Here is a 16,082-nt window from a genome sequence, read left to right on the forward strand (position 1 = left end):
ATGAAGCTTTTGTATACGGGATGATACAAAAGTTTTTTGTGAACCTTGGTCTATTAGGGCACGGATTTTATGAAATTCGCCAGCATAGTATACTGATACTACTGCTGTTGGTAGTAGGGTGGTTCCATGATTACTCGAAAAGAGTGTAGAAACCGGGTTTTTGTCCTGAGACTGTTGCGGCGGCTTTCGATGTTGAGGCTCGCTCGTCGTCCTTTCTACTAGGGGTGCCGGCTTGGGCATTTTGAGCCCTGGGGTTTGGTTGCGATTGTTGGGGTTTGGGCTGCAAATGCAGTAGTGAATGATGATGCTTTTGGCAATATACGCACGTGAAACTACTTTTACATTCGCTCTTGGGGTGTGACGTTAAGAAACAGTTTTCACAGTAACTATTTTCTCTCACAAATTTGATTCGGTCTGATACCGATAAATTACTAAATCAGACGCAAGATTTGACTGCGTGGTATTGATTGCATAATCTACACGAAGCCGTTTTATTAAACTCCGTGTGATACGCATGGGTTCTATTATTGTTAGATTCGGTCGAGTTTTGATTCACCGTTCGTGGTGTAAAACTCGAAAATTGGGGTTTCGCCTTGCCTGGTCTATAGGCACTTAGAGTCTCTCTACTACCTCGTATCTGCTGGTCAAAAATTTATTCATATCATCCCAAAGTGGGAGTTCTTTTCGGGAGCTGAGGGATTGTTGCCATAGTGAAAGGCTTTCATTGCTTGGATGACCAGAGGTAAGCGAGGATTGGGTCCCAGTCCGTTGTCGGGATTCCTTGGGTGTTAAGGGTTGACATGCAGTTGTCTGCATCTTCTGTATTTGTTCTCCGTTTTCAGCGAATATTGTGGGCAGGTTGAACAGTGTCTTCAATTGGTTGTCGACGAGGGTGATAATTTAGGGTGGTTAGGGTGGTTTTGGGTTTCGTCCTACGATTTCGGCATTATAAACTAGTTTGGTTTATTAAAAGGGGAGCTTTTATTAAGCTGTGCAAATCGAAAAAAAATTTTTTTTTCGAAACCAGCCTAATGTACGTTTGGTTTTTAATACGGGCTTGTATCAGCGCTTCTGAGTACAAGTAATGTGAGTATATAAATGGGTGGGTGTTCACTGGGTTTTTGTTTTTTTTTTTTTTGAGACCCGCCTAATGTATGCTGGGTTTTTTGTTATAAGTATTTGTCTCAGCGCTTCTGAGTACAAGTAATGTGGATATATACGTATGTATATATATAAAATATATATGGGTAAAATATATTTGCCAGTAAACTGTGGTGTACCAACAATACCTTTTGTTTGCCGTGCCAATGCACTTGATCTATCGACAAAGAAAATTATGCAAATATGTGACCGATGATCTTCTTTGTTGCTTCCTTCTATTATGTAGTTACATATGGGCATGCAATTACTTTGTTGAGGGTGGGTTTTTGGCTTATGCAAAAAGATATGCATGTGGGTGTTATGAGTGCATATACTTGTAGATCTGTATGCAAAATTATCTTGGGTGCACCGGTAAAATAAACCTTAAGGAAAGTGACAAAAATTTGGCAAAGTTCGTTGCTATGGTTTTTTTTTTTTAAATATATTTTATGTAATATATGTATAGATCGGAGGGTATAAAGTTGGGTGATTTACAGAATTTGGGTCCGTACTTTAGACGGAGGCAATATATATGGGGGTATATATTGGGCAACACAAGTACTCACTCTGACATTTTTTGGTTTTATGTGTGTGTCCTTTTTTTTTAGAAGTTCGTCGTTGATATGTTGTGTTGCACCTCCTTGTTGGTGTAGTTAGTGTTAATGTTGTTGTGTTGATGTCTTTAAAAAAAAAAATTTTTTTTTTTTCAAACAAACTAATTTTTATTTTCATTTCATATTGCTATATATGTATATATATATATACATTTTTTTTTTTGTTTAACAAATTTCAAATATTTCAATTTTTTCTTTAAAACCATTGTCCATAGGTCGCTGGTTCATATCTGCACTAGGCACTTTATTTGATTGAAAAGAGGGCACACGATAACATTCGAAGTATGTTTTATTCACAAGTAAAAAGAATAAACCAAAATATTAATATTATATTTAATGAAACGCAATTAAACTAGATAAAAAACTGCGTGACGGCGGCGGGCGATATAATAAAAATTAAGCGAACGTTGACGGGCACGATCGATATGTTTGCGTGGGTAGTTTTAAGTAAACTAAAAAATTGAGAGTGAGCGCGGTATTGGTCGGCAAGCACAGCTGAGCTGCACTTGCGTTTGGCCGCACTGGCCGAGTGTTGCCAGACGGAGGGGGGGGGGGGGGGGGGGGGGGGGGGGGCGGACTTAGTCCGAAAACTGGATCATGTCTTCAACAGGTTTCATGCCGCATACCGACGTCGTCTTGATTTTATCAGGAATTTGTATCGCTACTAACCCCGCTTTAAAACTTATGTTTAAAAATTTTGTTTTGGACGTTGCGGCTTCAGTACGGATACCACTTTACAGAACCTCTTTTTGTTGGATTTTTGCCAATATCCGGCGTTGACAATAATGAGATAGCCGATCTGGAGGTATTAAGCGTTCCATATTTGTTTTCGCCAGTTGCTAACGGTGATAAAAATTCCAATACTGCCGACACTGTCGGCTGAAAAGGAAAAAGTTGTTTGGCTTGGCAAAACTAATACCAGGAAGTTATTGGGTTACTGTACTGCTTCAGCGTGTTTTCAGATAACGATGCTAAAATGTATTGTAGAGATTCCTCTGGTGCTTGTTTGCTAATGAATGCTTCCCTGATAATTTGCCTGCAATTAGGGTTAGAGACTTCCAATTCGGGTGATATTCCCTGAAAGGAGAACGTAGAAGATGATTATGTCTTTCAAAGTAGATAGGTTAATTCACAAGTAAATCATTAAAAAGTGGAAACCAAGGTCTTGAGGGGCTAATTTGGTACTACCAAAATACCCTCTGCCTTGTCATTGATTATTTTTATACTCAGATGAGCAGAGCTCACAGGGTATATTAACTTTCTTCGCATAACGGTAATTCGTAACGGCATAAACTAATCGAGATATATATCAACTTCTATATATCAAAATGATCTGGGCGAAAAAAGAAATTCATTTAGCCATGCTCGTCGGTCCGTCCGTCCGTAAACACGATAACTTGAGTAAATTTTGAGGTATCTTGATGAAATTTGGTATGTAGGTTCCTGGGTGCTCAGCTCAGATCGCTATTTAAAATGAACGAAATCGGACCACAACCGCGCCCACTTTTTCGTAAAGAAAATTTCGAAAAACCGAAAAAGTGCGATAATTCATTACCAAAGACGAATAAAGCGATGAAACTTGCTAGGTGCGTTGACCTTATGACGAAAAATAGAAAATTAGTAAAATTTTGGACAATGGGCGTGGCACCGCCACCTTTTAAAAGAAGGTAATTTAAAAGTTTTGCAAGCTGTAATTTCGCAGTCGTTGAAGATATCACGATGAAATTTGGCAGGAACATTACTCCTGTTACTGTATATGTGCTAAATAAATATTAGCAAAATCGGATGACGAACACGCCCACTTAAAAAAAATTGTTTTTAAGTTAAATTTTAACAAAAAAATTAATATCTTTACAGTATACAAGTAAATTATGTCAACATTCAACTCCAGTAATGATATGGTACAACAAAATACAAAAATAAAAGAAAATTTCAAAATGGGGGCGGCTCCGCCCTTTTTCATTTAATTCGTCTAGAATACTTTTAAGGCCATAAGTCGAACAAAATTGACCAATCCTTGTGAAATTTAGTAGGTGCATAGATTCTATGACAATACCTGTTTTCTGTAAAAATGGGCGAAATCGCTTGAAGCCACGCTCAGTTTTTATACACAGTCGGCCGTCTGTCCTTCCGCTCGGCCGTTAACACGATAACTTGAACAAAAATCGATATATCTTTACTAAACTTAGTTCACGTATTTATCTGAACTCACTTTATCTTGGTAAAAAAATGGCCGAAATCCGACTATGACCACGCCCACTTTTTCGATATCGAAAATTACGAAAAATAAAAAAAAATTCTTTAGTTCTGCACCAAATATGAAAAAAGAGATGAAACATGGTAATTGTATTGGTTTATTGACGCAAAATATAAGTTCAGAAAAAACTTTGTAAAATGGGTGTGACACCTATCATATTAAGTAGAAGAAAATGAAAAAGTTCTGCAGGGCGAAATCAATAGCCCTTAGAATCTTGGCAGGAATACTCTTCGTGGTCGATATCTAGAAAACGCCTACACATATACAACTAGGGCCACCCCTTTTAAAACCCTCACTAATACCTTTAATTTGATACCCATATCGTACGAACACATTCTAGAGTCACCCCTGGTCCACCTTTTTGGCGATATCCCGAAATGGCGTCCACCTATAGAACTATGGCACATTCCTTTTAAAATACTCTTTAATACCTTCCATTTGAAACCTATGTCATACAAACACATTCCAGGGTTTCCCTAGGTTCATTTTGGTAAATGGTGATTTTCCCTTATTTTGTCTCCAAAGCTCTCAGCTGAGTATGTAATGTTCGGTTACACCCGAACTTAGCCTTCCTTACTTTTTCTTATTACTTTTAAAATTATAACAAATGGCGGAAAAGCATAAAATTTTAGATTAGCCCAATCTACTGTAAAGGCATCTATTTTTGTCGCCTCAGGATGTGGAAACCAAGAAAAGAAAATTGGACATTTTGTATTTACATTTGTTGCAAACAAGTCGACTTCTGATCGGCCAAATTTATGTTCAATTTCCTCATAGGCATACTCCGCCTACTCCCATTCCGTTTCTTCTAATTTTATGCGCGACCTTATCAACTTTTTTGATTTGTGATGATTTAATATATGTTGCTTGGACCCACGACTTTCTTTTTTGGCACCATTTCCAAATTTCTTTAATAAGTGCGGACAGTTTTGTTTATGTAACTAATTGCGGTTGAGGTGTCTATTCTTAGCAATATTTCTGTCGACTTTAAGTTTGTTGCAAAACATTTTAATCCGTAGAATGCTGCTCTAAGCTCAAGGAGGTTAATATCGTTTTGCTTCTCCGTGTCGCTCCACCAACCATGTAAACATTCTCCCCCGCAAGCGATTCTCCAACCAGTTAACGAAGCGTCAGAGAAAATCTCCAACGCAAATTTTCCTTCTCTGATGGGTTTAATGACTCCATCAATGTTATTTATCCACCAATCTAGGTCTTCATGCAGATAAGAAGCCACATGTACCTCGCGATCATAATCTCCGTTGTACCTCTTGAGAGCTAGGAATTTCTGTCTCTCTAGGTGCTTGGTATAAAGCATTCCATATTGAACTGCAGGACAGGCTGCGACATGATATCCTATAAATTGGGTCAGAAAAGCAATTTTTACCTCAGACATTAATTTTAAATTTTTTTGCTGCTGTTTTGATTTTCTCTCGCTTCTCTAGTGGAAGACTCAAACAAAGTTTTTGCGAAATTCCTAAAAACTTGCTAATCTGAGACGGTTCTTCTGGCTGTGATTTTTGGTAGTTTCTCTTGAAACCCACTCTTGGTAAAAGCGACATGGTTTCTATGGTGTTGTTTTGTTATCATCAAGATACACGACCGATTGCCAACCTCTCGACCGTAACTCTTTGACGACTGATTTCATCACCTTGGTAAATATGTAAGGAGCCACTGATAACCCGAAGTGCAAGCAGTTGAACTCGTACAACTGACCCGCAAAACTAAATCTTAGGTATTTTCGGAAATTTGGATGTATCGGTATCAAAAAATAAGCGTATTCAAGGTCAATAGTGGCCATGAAAGCATATTTTGAAACTATTTGAGTTACCGTCTTCCAATCTTCAAGCTTGAAATGGGGAGCAATAATAAATTTATTAATTTAAAATAAACCTTTTACCACCATTTGGTTTCGCTATTAAAAAATACGATGATAGGGATTGCTCTTCACTTGGGGGGCATGCACTAATTGCACCTTTCCTGAGAAGCTTTTCAATTTCTGCTTCACAGTCTGCAATTTCTTCTTGCCTGATTTCAGGTCCTTTGGGTACATGTTCCTGGTGAACTGGCAAGGAAAATGCTACGACTTGCAGAACGCCCTCATCTGAGGTGATCTGTCGCCATTGGCTTATAAAATATTTTAATCACCCTGCAACATTGCTTATCTCATCTAACGTCGATGGTTGTTGCGATTCTTGCTGTCCCGATGACGACCTGTTTTGTTCCGAGATACATTGCCCCCTATCTGGTAGCTCTTCTTCTGGCTGTATTTCCTGACAGGGGGTTTCGAGTTTAAATACTGGTTTTGCGTATATCCCGACGCTGTTTTCGGAGTTGCGGTCTATGTGGTACCTGACAATGTTTTAAGCATGTCTTTGCCTGCCTTCTTCAATGTAGAGGCCGTCTTTACACGTTCGGTGAACGATTCTCCAAACAGTAGCGTGTGGACCAAACCCTCTGTTGCAACATTTTTTGACAGTAAAGTCAGACCAGGCAAGATAAAAGAGCGTCTGGTTGTAGATAGCTTATAATGGACTTCTTTGTTTCATTTTCCGGGTCTTGCTTTAATTTTTTTGAAAACACTTGACCTAAAGCACTCAACGCCACCCCAGTTGATTTTGAAGTGCCAGTTGATAATTGTCTCTTTTGACAGCATGAGCCGTCAAAGTAAATTTCAGCTCCGGGTTTAAAGCTGGACCGCCTAAGCCAGGACAATTGTCAGGTATTGGATATTTGTTCAACAGCTCTTCTGAGCTCTCTTTTGATAAACCTGATCTTGCCAGAGCCAACCTATTTTCAGCAATAGGTTGTAATATTATCTGTCCTTGGGCGCGTGCGGCAGTATTTGGACCAATATATGCTAACATAGAGTCAGGCAAAGCAACTTCCTTATCTGGGGATTGTGGTGATACATTTAAATTTTTGAACGGTTCAATGGTATGGGCCATAATTCTGAAATTCGAGATACTGCTACACTGAAAGAAATGGTGCTAGTAAAATCAACAAATCGGTCCTGTTGTTCTTGACTTAACGGAGATTCGGTGAAATTGATCAGATTATGGTTAATTCGACCGAGTTCTTTGTCAAGCGAACAAATTGGTTTAGTCATTTCAACAGAAGAGAAATTGTCGCTCTTAATTTAACAAAATTTTGTAAAATTGACAGATTACTAATCAATCTAACTGATTTTTCTGTTAACACAAGTGATATTACTGGTCATTTCAACGGCGATGAACTGTAAATACATGAGCAACCTTCAAAGAGAATTTTACGCCCACTGCGCTCTCTACTTTGTACTTATGACGATGGTGCCACTTGTTAAAAAAAAAAAAACACCAAAATAAGAAAACCATCAAATCGAGAAAACACACCAAATGAGAAAACAACCAAAATCTAGTTTTTCAGTTATCAATACTGTAACGAATTTACTTGCATGTAACGAAATTATTTGCAATGCTCTGCTAAGTTCGAATCACTAAACTGTTGAATAAATAACTCCAATATGTAATAATGCAAAATGGCCTTTATTAAAGTACTTCACAATAACACTCAAACTGTGCAACGAATAGCTTGCTTAATAACCAAACTGATTGGTAGCTCAAATGAAACTCTACTATTCAAAATAATACTGCTCTTGCTCGCTAGATAGCGTCTTAGTCGAAACTGCTTGACAGCTCAAATCAAACTGAATTCCAGCGCCTCTACACTTGTTGCCTTTTATACTCTTTGATTTCAACGTTCGCACCTCCTAGGCGCTTCCAGAATCTACTAGTCCATCAGCTCTCAAACTTCTCAGCTGTAACTACAATTGCACAATTTTATAGCTTTTCTCATTGCATACTTTCAGGAGTATCTCAGATATATGCATGTGTTTGTGCATTGACTCTCCGCTGTCCGTATACGTACATGGTACATATTTGTAGACGCAATTATTGTTTCGTTTATGTAGATACATAATGATTGAATTATTGATGTGAATTCGCGTCACTGCTTAGCATCGGCTTAGAGATAGCAGCACCCCTTAGTTTTGCTGATATTCGTAACACTGTCCTCCACCTAAGTCTGATCGTCCCGATCAGACAAATCTCTCGATCTAAACGCTGCTAGCATCGCCAAATGTACCACTCTTCTATTTCGTGATTTCCCAATTGCTTGTATGCGGTAGACGACATCACTGATCGTCTTCACAACTCTGTACGGGCCTTCCCAACTGCACCGATTTTTGGATGGAACACCTTTCCGCCGGGGAGGGTTTTATAGCAGTACCAAATCTCCCTCCCGGAAACCTTCCAAATTATTTTCCTTGTCGTACCTGTGTTTCATCTTACTACTCATTATCCTGGATCGTTCCCTCGCACTCTGTTGCTTGGCCAATGAACTACTTCGTAGAGCTTGCGCTTGACGGATTGGCTTCGCATAATCAGTATCCTTCCCACATTTCACAACAGTAGTGCGCTCCGGCTTGAAACTACCCTCGCATTCTTTCTCGGAAATTCGTTGTTTCGTTTTCCTGCGTCTTTTAGGTTTTGCTAATGCCAGTGTTTCTCTCGCAGGTACTTTTGGTTTTGCTTTATTTGGCCCATTCGACCTATTAACCTTTGCCTTTGACTTCCTTGGTTTTTGTCGAGTCTTCTCCACCAGTACTTGATTACTACTGAATCCTTTCCGCAAACTGAAGTTAAGTGGTATATCCTGGTTCTCGTAACGCATCACCCTGGCATATCGATCTTGATGTCATGGTCAACCAAGAAGTCCACTCCCAATATGACTTCTTCAACGATCTTCGCCACAATGAATTTGTGTAAAACCGTGACCTTTCCACTCAAGACTTCACATATCACTTCTCCCTGAACTTGGTTATACTCGCCAGTGGCCGTACGCAACCTTGCTCCAGGTAATGACTTTACTCTCCTGTAGACCAAATCAGATCGAATCAAGGAATGAGATGCGCCTGTATCTACAGTCAGTACATGTTCTATGCCATCCACATTCCCTCTGACGGTAAGACTGCTCGATTTTCTACCAATTTGCAACACAGATATCACAGGGCATTCAATAGCTGGATCTAGCTCTCGATCTCTACCTCTTACTCGCTCTTGCCCATCTCCTCCAGCTTTGCGTTTACGGCCACCCACATTGTTGGAACTATTAGGACCAAGATCGCAGTGACGTGCAATGTGACCGGACTTCCCACATTTGAAACATTTGATAACTTTTTCACTCCGCTTTTGCGATCCTTTCAGCGCCTCCAATATTGCGTCTACCCACTCTAGCCTTTCTACCTCCACACGGCGTGCTTTGTAAACTGGCTTACACAGAAGCAATGCTGTTTCTTGAGTCAGTGCATGGGATACCGTTTCTGCGAATGTAGGTTTTGGGTTTGCATATGTCGCTCGCTTCGTTTCTACGTCCCGTATGCCATTTATAAAACTCTAGATTTTTACCCTCTCGGTGTACTCCACGGGTGCGTCCGCATTTGCCAAATGTGCCAACCTTTCAACATCTGAAGCAAACTCCTGAAATGTCTTATTTGCTTTTTGGTAGCAGTTTTGCAACTCAATTTGGAATATCTGTTTTCTATGCTCGCTTCCATAACGTCGTTCTACAGCAGCCATCAATGCTTCATAATTGTTCCGCTCTCCTTCGGGAATCGTCTGTAGGCTTTCCGCTGCTGGCCCCTTCAATGCCACGAACAGTGCAGCAACTTTATCTTCCGCATTCCAGTTGTTCACTGCTGCGGTCTTCTCAAACTGTAGCTTGAAGACCTGGAAAGGAACAGAACCGTCAAAAGGTGGAGTTTTTACCTTCGTATTACTCGCTGAAGCAGCCGGCCGATTAAGTTGCAATTCCTGTATACGACCTCTCAACGCATCCACCTCTGCCTCTAATTTTTCTTCAAACTGCGTTATTTTTCTTCCATACGCGCTTCGAGTTTTGATGATATACGCGCCTCTTGCTTTTTCAGTTGTGTTTCCATCTTTGATGTAATCTGTGTCGACATTTCTGAAATACGTGTCTCATGTGATTCCAGCTGGGATGCCATATATGTGTTCTGCTCTTCCAATTGTGATGTTAAACCGGATTCCTGCGATTCCAGTTGGGATATCATATACGTCTTCTGTTCTTCCATCTTCGATGTTATTCGTGTCTCTTGGGATTTCATCTGTGATGACATATACGTTTTCTGTTCTTCCAGTTGTGATGACATGTTGGTGGATATTTGTGATGACATTTCTGTTATACGTGCCTCTTGCGCTTCCATCTTGGATGTTACTGTCAATGTTTGAGCAGTTATTGCAGCCAATATCATGTTCAAGTCTGTGCTGGTAATTGTCTGCGATGTTTCGTTTTTCTCTTCAATTTTTGTTGTCTCCTCGCCATCAAGATGAAAGACATACTCTTCCACATCAATTCCTTCTAATTCCATTGCCTCTCGTAGTCGTGCCTGAAGTTCGAGTCTAATGCCGGTTGTATTCAATCCACGGTTCTCCAACTCCTTCTTCAGTTGCGGGATCTTCAATTCACTTAACTTTGCCATGCCCTTGTTATCCTCTGGAACTTATTCAACAATTCCTCTTCTGACACCAATTGTAACGAATTTACTTGCAAATCCTCTTATTTGCAATCCTCTGCTAAGTTCGAATCACTAAACTGTTGAATAAATAACTCCAATATTTAATAATGCAAAATGGCCTTTATTAAAGTACTTCACATTAACACTCAAACTGTGCAACGAATAGCTTGCTTAATAACCAAACTGATTGATAGCTCAGATGAAACTCTACTATTCAAAATAATACTGCTCTTGCTCGCTAGATAGCGTCTTAGTCGAAACTGCTTGACAGCTCAAATCAAACTGAATTCCAGCGCCTCTACACTTGTCGCCTTTTATACTCTTTGATTTCAACGTTCGCACCTTCTAGGCGCTTCCAGAATCTACTAGTCCATCAGCTCTCAAACTTCTCAGCTGTAACTACAATTGCACAATTTTATAGCTTTTATCATTGCATACTTTCAGGAGTATCTCAGATATATGCATGTGTTTGTGCATTGACTCTCCGCTGCCCGTATACTTACATGGTACATATGTGTAGACGCAATTATTGTTTCGTTTATGTAGATACATAATGATTGAATTATTGATTTGAATTCGCGTCACTGCTTAACATCGGCTTAGAGATAGCAGCACCCCTTAGTTTTGCTAATATTCGTAACAATACAAAACAAAAACCCTTTTTTGAATTTACTGTGCAAAAAATTATGAGATACCGGGACGCCTATTTATCGGGTACAATTTTGAAATTTCTCGTCCAAGCGAAATGCAAAATTGCGCCCTCTTGTTGCAAAATTTTTGCTTGAACGAACAGGATTTTTCCAAAATTAGAAACACTTGTTTAAGTTTTTATGAATTTTCACTCACGCGAACGAATCTAATAAGATAATAAAAAAACATCCTTTTTTAATGTTGATGTTTCCGATAAAATAAAAGTTTGAGTTGTTTTGGAATCGTTTCAACTTAAAGTGTTACGAAAATCAAATTTGCCGAATTACATGTAAAGTTACTCCTGTGGTGAATTACCTTCCTGCGATTTAATTTTTTACTTTTCTATAACTTACAAGTTCTCTTTTAAAATGTTACGTCATTTATACTACAAGTTTTGCTCGAAACAATAAAGAGTGGCAACTACATGCGAGAGTAGAAATTGAGAATGGGCTGAGCTGCAACTGAAAGAATTGTGAATCAGTTTTTTGACTACCATTTTCATTTCTATATTCATATGTATGTATATGTAGCAAGCATCCCAGCAAAAACTGCCTAACGCATTCACGTATCCAAATGCAAAGTCTTCAGCTGTCATCTCTACAACAAAAGAAAGTTTGTTCTGGCTATGGCGGAACTATAAAAGGTGGCAGCACGGCGACAGCTGATTGTTCTTTTTTAATATAATTTGATACATCAACTTCCGGCGCATTACGATTTTGACATTAGTGCATCGATATACAAAAACAAAGTACATGGAAGTTTTATTTATGTTTGTTGGTATGTCACCATGCTACCACCTTATATGGTTCCGCCATGGTTGTGGCTGAATGTCAGAGAGGGAAGGCGAGATATCATTTTTGCATTATTGTATATTGTATGCATTCCCACTCATTTCGTTTGCTTTGTGACAGATAGCACGCGTCAAAAAATATTAATAATATAAAATTTAATTAAAAGTTTAGTGCACGTCTAAATATATTAAATGGGTCTGACGAAACAATACTTGGCTTATCGGCCTATAATAGATTTAATATACGTTTTAATATCATCAATAGTTGCCGATCTAATGTAAATTTTGGTGAATATACAATACAATTGAAAGTCGATATGCACTAGCCGCAGCTGCTGAAAATGTTGTTATTTGGAATTTGGGGTAAGAGGTGGACTGCAAATTATTTATGTAATTAAACTGAAACTGATTTTGCGTTTACTTTAGATTGGCTCTACGTGCATTGACGCTGCGATGAAATGGCATAATGAGCGGCAGCCTTGATACGGAATTTATTGTGGTGGATATTGCAGAACAGGCAGGACGTCAACGTCTCATTGATCATAATGCGCCCATAACAGACGCACATTTCTTACAACATTTTGCTGCAGAACAAAACATTATTGTTAGCTGTTCAAAGGACACTCAGATAAAATTTGGAATTTAGAAACGCAAATTTCAAAACTATTGTAGACAACCAACAGAAGTTTGGGCATTAGCATTGGTGGATAAATTTATGATTGCCGGTTGTTAAATTTTAAACTTAATTAATTTTAACATAATATTAAATTTTGTTAGTTTTTCAATTCATTTTAATAAAAATTTTAAGTTTAGTGTTATTTTGTTCGTTATAGATGCGTTAGGACTATGGGATAAATACAACATCTAGATAATATGATATTTATGCCATAATGCTAACGCATAGATTTATGACATTAGTTGCTGTATAAATCATGTTATATATGGCATATGAATAGCATATTGAAAAGATAAAAATATATGAAAGCTTAATAGCAGAATTTAGCAGCGTTCGGCAAGCACTCCGAGTGTATTTCTGCCATGAAATGCTCTCAGTGAAAACTCATATGCCTTGCAGATGCCGTTCGGAGTCGGCATAAAACAAGTAGGTCTCGTGCCGCCAATTTGTAAGAAAAATTAGAAAGGAGCACGACGCAAATTATTTATTTATATGGCAATATAGGTACTTTCATACAAAGCTGTCGCAACAATTTTTTTTGTACATTTGACTACTAAAACGGTCAATTACGGATCAGCGGTTTATGCGCAGTTGATTCACCATCTTGTTGCGATGACAAAATTGACAGAAATTTCGGTTGAATTGACCCGTATTTCGGTTGATTATACCAGTCTTTTACTTTCAGTGTAGCAATGTCAGGTGAGTTGCCTGAAGCCCGTGTCATACCTCGCAGGTGACGCTCGCCGGGGTTGATTTTTTGACGTGTCGTTCGTGCCGCGATACGCTACCGTCAATATCAGAATTTTTATGTGCCGACCTGTAGCGAATTCTATTAGAATTATCACCACTTCTCGAGCGTGAATACCGTGTAGTACCCAAGATACAGGATCAAGACGAATAACGTATAGACATGTGCACATGACCTCGTTGCTGCGAATTTCTAGTGGATTGATACAATGAATAACGGCTACTTGAAGTGGAGTCGCTGCTAACAGAACGTCGACTGCGCTGCTTAGACTGACGACTTCTACGCTTTACATTGCGAACGATTTTTCGTTTTTCAACCTCTTCCTCCAATTGCGTAATTCTGCGCATAGCGTCATTTAGAATTGATTGTGAGACTTCCATTTCTTATTTTCTTATAAGATTGTTGCTCAATTTAATATATTTTAGTATTTTTCAGTTTCTCAATAAAAAACGTGAGTGACTAGATCAGCACAACAAAACGTAATGAAGAAAAGATGGCGGCTCAGATAAGGGGTTGCCAACTGAGGTAGGAATTCTATAAAATTCTTTTAGAATGGTGAAGTTTTGTGGCTAGATCTGGCAACTGACGTTAGTACGATTTATTGATATCGAGGACGAGACAGTTTGGTATAATTTTTCGTCAGGTACTATTACAAAATTTCTAGAAGTATAAGTTAAATTAGGAAATAGATACTTATATAGCTTGTATTTCTGTTTGTCATAGTTCTGACTATAAACAATTTCTTTATCACAGAGAATTACAAACAGTAACCAAAAGTTTAAAAGTTATGACAGGCGATATAGTTGTTGTTGTAGGCAGCGTGCCAGTGTGTGTTGAATTTCCCAATAAATTTTATAATTTAGAGTTAGTAGTTGTTATGGAAACGCATTTTCTTTGGGAGCAGCAAGGAAGGCAGTCGGCATGATATTGTGCTGCACTGTGGCTACTCATGTCGGCTGGGCTGGGTTCTTGCCAACCTTGCTGTCCTGCGCCATAAACAGAAAGAGGTCATATCATGCCTTTAAACAAAAACCGTCAAAAAAGCGCAGAGACTATTCACAACGCTTATAATTTCAAAATAAAACGACATCCGGTCGAACCGGATGCCACGGACACAACGTTAAACATTCAGAAATTTGAAATTCAAAAGAGAAATCTAACGCAAAAAAACTACTGAAAAATAAGACTTGAATTTAAATTTAAACTACAACCGAAATCTTAACATAACGGAAACCGAGGAAACAAAGAAAAGCTGAAAAATAAAAAAAGGCTGAAAACTAAAAGAACAAAAAGGCCGAATATACATAGGGGGCGCCGCGGGTGTTGCTGCGACGCCCGGTGCTTGGCCCCACCCTCAATAACCATGGCCGCCGACGCACCTATATTTCGGCGGCCCCTTACCTGAATACCCTATGTGCTTCTAAATGAGAAGAAACATCAGCATTCCCATTTATAATACAAATTTATTTATAATTCGTTATCCAAAACAAACTCAAGGTTGGGTGTATCTCAAGTTGTGAGGAAATCTGGCTTAATTACATATCCTTTTCAACAAAAAAAAAAAAAAAAGATTTTAGTTGCAAAGTTAGCGGAAGGCATAGATATAATTAAGTAGGGGCGGAGGAGTATATTAAAAAAAAAAAAAAAATTTGTTGTATTTTAGTTTATTTTATTTTATTATAGTTTATTTTATTTTAGTTTATTTTATTTTATTTTTGTTTATTTTATTTCGGTTTATGTTGTTATATCGGCCTACTGATTAGTAAGATCGCGGCTTCGAATCGAGCTCAAGGCCTAACAATAATTTTTTTATCATTATTATTGTTATGATAATTTTTTTTTTTTTTTTTAATTGAATACATTTTTTTTTTGTTAATTCGAATAGAAGAAAGAAAAAATTTAGACAACTGCCAAAACTCGTTGTATAGATCCATTTCGGGAACTGCTAAATTCTTTTATCGGCAACGTTTAGGCGCCGCTGCTATAACCATTCAGCCATCACAGCGGTTTTTTGTTTGTCTTCATTAATCCTGCTTCTATTCTGGTTCGTGCCAATCGATCGAGTAGGATTAATGAAGACAAACAAAAAACCGCTGTGATGGCTGAATGATTATAGCAGCGGCGCCTAAACGTTGCCGATGAAGGAATTTAGCAGTTCCCGAAATGGATCTATACAACGAGTTTTGGCAGTTGTTTAAATTTTTTCTTTCTTCTATTCTAATTTAAAAAAAAAAAAAAAATTTTCAATAAAAAAAAAAAATGTATCATAACAATAATAATGATAAAAAAATATCAGTAGGCCGATATAACAACAAAAATTGTTAATACATCCCAGAGCACGGGGAAAAAAGTGTCAATAAAATATGACACTATGGCAGCATTGCCATCAAACAAGTCCAATTTTCACATCCATTCTGCAACAGATGTCGCAGTGTTGTGAATATCGATTGGCACGAACCAGAATAGAGGTAGGATTAATGAAGACAAACAAAAAACCGCTGTGATGGCTGAATGGTTATAGCAGCGGCGCCTAAACGTTGCCGATGAAGGAACTTAGCAGTTCCCGAAATGGATCTATACAACGAGCTTTGGCAGT

At 38.3% G+C, this 16,082-nt stretch overlaps 1 protein-coding gene and 1 long non-coding RNA gene across 2 annotated transcripts in view; both read left to right on the forward strand.

The window, feature by feature from the left end:
- The window catches only part of emp (epithelial membrane protein), a 631,372-nt gene that overhangs the window by 57,848 nt on the left and 557,442 nt on the right, over positions 1 to 16,082 (forward strand). The window lies entirely within an intron of this gene.
- On the forward strand, positions 11,124 to 12,874 carry LOC137244223 (uncharacterized). Its single transcript, XR_010950848.1, has 2 exons — positions 11,124 to 12,425; positions 12,489 to 12,874. It is a non-coding gene; the product is annotated as an uncharacterized lncRNA (long non-coding RNA).

This window comes from Eurosta solidaginis, chromosome 3, assembly GCF_040869045.1.
Source record: "Eurosta solidaginis isolate ZX-2024a chromosome 3, ASM4086904v1, whole genome shotgun sequence".
Taxonomy (NCBI): Eukaryota; Metazoa; Arthropoda; class Insecta; order Diptera; family Tephritidae; genus Eurosta; species Eurosta solidaginis.